Source organism: Sphaeramia orbicularis, chromosome 10, assembly GCF_902148855.1.
Source record: "Sphaeramia orbicularis chromosome 10, fSphaOr1.1, whole genome shotgun sequence".
Taxonomy (NCBI): Eukaryota; Metazoa; Chordata; class Actinopteri; order Kurtiformes; family Apogonidae; genus Sphaeramia; species Sphaeramia orbicularis.
This window is the reverse complement of record NC_043966.1, coordinates 45,753,415-45,757,952: the sequence shown is the minus strand read 5'-3', so window position 1 is coordinate 45,757,952 and position 4,538 is coordinate 45,753,415.

Sequence of the window (4,538 nt, the reverse complement as noted above, 5' to 3'; positions counted from 1 at the left end):
GACAATAGTTAAATCAAGCTTTTATGAAGACAAAAAGGTCACCTAATTTTAGTATCGGTAAACCGTATAACTTGCCTTCAGCTGAGGGAACCATCATGTGTTCATGAATGTTTGCATTAAATATGAATCTCTCTAATTAATTATTTGCTGCGACACTAAGGGAAGAGATACTGGTGTGGCCAAATACTACTTCCTGTTACCTGTACGGCAGTTTCCCAGATGCATAGAGCTAAACAGATTTCCAGTATGGATTGTGTTGTGACAGTGCTTTTTAACATCCATCCATCCATCCATCCATCCATCTTCTAAAGCACTTTATCCTCAAGAGGGTCGCGGGTGTAGCTGACATTATATAATGGGCTACTGAAACCATGATCTGTTCCATCATTCAGATGCATGATGTTGACATGATATATAAATTTTTGCTACTTGAAGCTAAATTTCCAAAGGCTTTAAGACAAAATTAGCTTATATGTGCTCTGTAGTGGGTGGTGAGAGGAGTGGAATCTACAAATACTCCTTCACTTTGCTCTGATGTCAGTGGATCTCTAGAAATACACCTGGTGTTTCCATCATTTGGAGATTTGTGACTTTTCTCAGAAAGTTGCTAATTATTCACTTAACAGAGTGTTAATTTACATTTTATGTGCCTCATTAAATGTATTGCTAATTCTAAATTAAAGGTCCTATTAGGTAGCAATTAATAAGAGACTGTGACATTTCCTGACAAATATTCCATGGGTTTAAATGCAGTTCAGATAGTAAAGGCCTCCTGACTTCTTTAATGGCTTAATGTTGATTCCTTTAACTTTTCATCCACACTTTACTTTACAAAAGTAGTTTGTTTTTCTATTCATTTAGTGAGCATGTCTTATTGAGATAAAGAATATTCTGAACTGAGGGTGTCATGTTAACATCATACTCCATTTGGATATTATTATTTAGGCTTTTGGGTAAATGGATTGAAGCTACTCTGGTCCAACAGAACAAAGGCCATCTGTCATACCATGACAACTAAGAAGAAAAATAAAAATACAAATAATGAAAGTATCTTGCAGTCTTTGAAAGTCTCTTGCCAGGAAATAGACAGGTTCCAACATGCCAATATGACAGCTGACGAATTCATTAAATGCCCAATATAGAGTCCAAAACACATCACAGTGTCCAAGTAAGCACATAAAGACATATTATGTGCAGCAAACAGTAAACATCATGTACTGTTTTGTGTCCATTTGACTTTAATCCTATAACACCAAATGTATCGCATTTGATACACAAGTTTTGAAGCTCTCTGCATGATCAGTGTGATTTACAGTTAGTTAGATACATGCAATACACAGATAATCCACCAGGGGGGAGGAATTCGTTCACCAGAGGTCTTTCCAGTGACACTACAAGACTGTCGTTAATGAGGAAGGAGGCAGAACTTTTCCAGTTTTGAAAAGGATTTACCAATTTGTTAGACATGTTTGTGTTATATTATGTTTTTGTTTGTTCAAGAATAATAATATTTGAGAGCCGAAGTGTCAAATATGATACAAAATTGAAACTCATATATGGAAAATGATATTTGAAAAAACAGTTTTTTGGTTGTTTAGAAGGACCAATAAAGGCTCCAGTATCAAAGAACTGGAATTTTCTGTCAATTATTCAGTGGTTCAGGCTTTACAGGGTTAACCAATAATGCCTCAGTGTTGCTTGTTTCTGCTCTAGTCATGTGATCCACACACAGAACAAACTTTTTACACAAAACATTATTTCCAAACCAAACAATTTTTACAGGTATGTTTTTTAATTCACCTTTCACCAGTTTTACTGCTTTGAATACTATTTGTTACCCTTTTAATCCATTATAAATGACCTTATAAATAAAAAAGAAGACATGTAAACTGTGTGTCATGGTGCCCTCATGCTTTGCCACAGACCCCTCCCTCAGACTAATTAATGATTATCACCTGCTAGCCCTGCTCCTGGAGCAGATCTCAATCAGGGCCCCATAAAAGGGGCTCCTCTGCTCCAGGGTAGGGCTGGATCATTACTGCTGCCACTGCTTTCACTACTGCTGTTTCTTACCTCCATAGACTCACCTGGACTGTTCATCTGATTTTACCATGCCGGGCACTCGGCCTTTTCCTCTCCCCTCAGGTTTTTGTTTGCACCTTTGTACTTAGTTTTCTGTTTAATAAATCAGTTTACTGCCTTCAGTACCATGCATTTGAGTCCATTCATTCACCCTGTTATGATACTGTGAGTTTGGATTAAAAGTTTTATCTGCATATTTTACAGATATGTTGCAACACACAGCTCCTGGATCTTCCCTGAATGAGATGGATGATCCAAAGAAATGTCCAGATTTTTAGTTAGGAGAAACAACCGACTTGTAAACATTAAACAATGAATATCAACAAGTTCTTGGAGATGAATGATTTTTTTTCAACATTGGTATTTGACAGAATGAAAGAAGGAGGCTACGTTCACATAGTGGAACATTTGGCAAATGTTGACAATTGGTAGTTGAACATATTCTGTTTAATTGTGTTATGCATAGGGATATTAGTGGAAGATTTCATTTTCAGTGATTCTTGTTTACCTTTATCAAAGTGCAGAAGCATCAATTTTTTGTCTAAAAAAACTAATAGCTATAGACCACTTCAGAGCCTACGTCACCACAGTTGCAGACGCAATCTGGTGGCAGAAAAGTACTGCATATCAATGGAGGTAAATGGAAAGGTCGGAGAGAATAGAGAGAAAAGAGGAGGAAAAATGTCTTGTTGTGCTGTAGGTTGTCACAATAGAGATGCTAAAAAAAAAAGCAGCCTTCACTTTTACTGAATACCATCGTTAAAGGTGCCGTTTGAGGCACAGACACTTATGGTTGAAGCCATTAAATGGATGGACTGGACTGATGAAATATTCTGGAATTCTGGGCTCTGCAGTGCCTATTTCATATCACTATGTGCATTAAACATCACTTACCTAGCCATGCAAGTGCAATTGGTCTGTCAGTACATAGCAGTTGGTCGACTTGATGATCACCCACGTCTTGTAAAGCTGTGTTTTATGTCCTTATTATTGCTGACTAGGCAGCACGTCGGTCCTCAACACACGAAAACCATCAGACAAATCTATCCTGGACTTGACTGCAAAGTACAAAGTTACTTTTCTTTTGTGTAAATGCTGGGTTTTTCCAACAACATATAAAAATGTCTGGCCACTGTAGCTTTGTAGCTTTCGTTGGCTCTGTGACCCACAGAGTCGACAGTGAGTATGGATCAGGAAACCTCACCCCACTGCTAATGGTCAACTTATCTTTAAGACACCTTGTCTCTCATTGACAAACTATTAAAATAATTAGAGAGGGCCTCTGTATCTCCCATTACCCTGTTTCTCTCCTGATTTTCACACTCCTGACACCAGCTTCAATGTACTGTTGACACCACAACTGTCACTTTCTGCCACCAGTTAGGCCCCGCCCATAAAATACATCATCACTGTTTACCAACATCAAAATGGTCTATACATAAATTAAATATTTCAGCCATTCTACAGCATCATAATTTTCGTAACTTCATGATACATCTTGCAATTCTGAAGACAGCTGACAGCAGGTCACCCATGTACTTTTTGATATTCTTGCTCCATTGTTTTTCAGTTGGTTTTGTTTGGACTCAGACAAGGCCATTTTCTGTATCAGTACACTCCCATCACAGTGTTCAGCCTGTATTTGACATTTAAGCACTTCATATCCATGTATCATGTGACTTGGTTTCAGTAACCTGTCTGCCTTTAAAGGTCTGCCTGTGATGTCACTCCTCAGTTATTGATTTGTCTCTGCCTGTGCAGAACGGACGGCAGAGACTGCAGTGTACCTGGGCCTGCTGGGCCAGCAGAAAACCCTGTGTTCAAATATAGTTTTGGACAAGACAGGTGCCATCAATTACACTAATGCCACTGAGCTGAAGTTGGTTCCATTCCTATCCGGCCCTCTGTGTGTTCATCCAATGGCATCTGGCACATTACGCACCCAGCTGTGTGTATGTGTGAGTCTACGGGTGTGTGTGTTCAGATGTCTGTATATTTAGGCAGTAAACCTTGTTGCCTCATTAACTCACATACCTTCTTATTGCCACAATGTGTAATGACTTAGGTGTGTGTGTGGCGTTGAATACTGATCATGACTAGGTTTTGTAGATTCATAAAATATTTGTTATGACTTTTACACTCAAATGAATTTGATTTAATTGTTCTGTCCTGCCCCATAAAGCAGATTCATTACCCCAGAGGGCAGTTTCCATGTGTCCACAACACTGGTCTGTTCAGATTCACAGCACAGTGATGTTGTCCTTGACCCATTTTGTTTGGTTTTGTCAATTTCTTCATAGAATATGCAATGATTTTGAAAAATGGTAAGGTTCAAGGTTTGGGTGAACTCGACAAAAATATCACCGTGGTAAGAATTTTCATACGAGTCAACAACTATAAGTATCATATAAAGGTAAACCCATTTGCTCCCCATGATGTGTGGGTTTCTTCCAGTT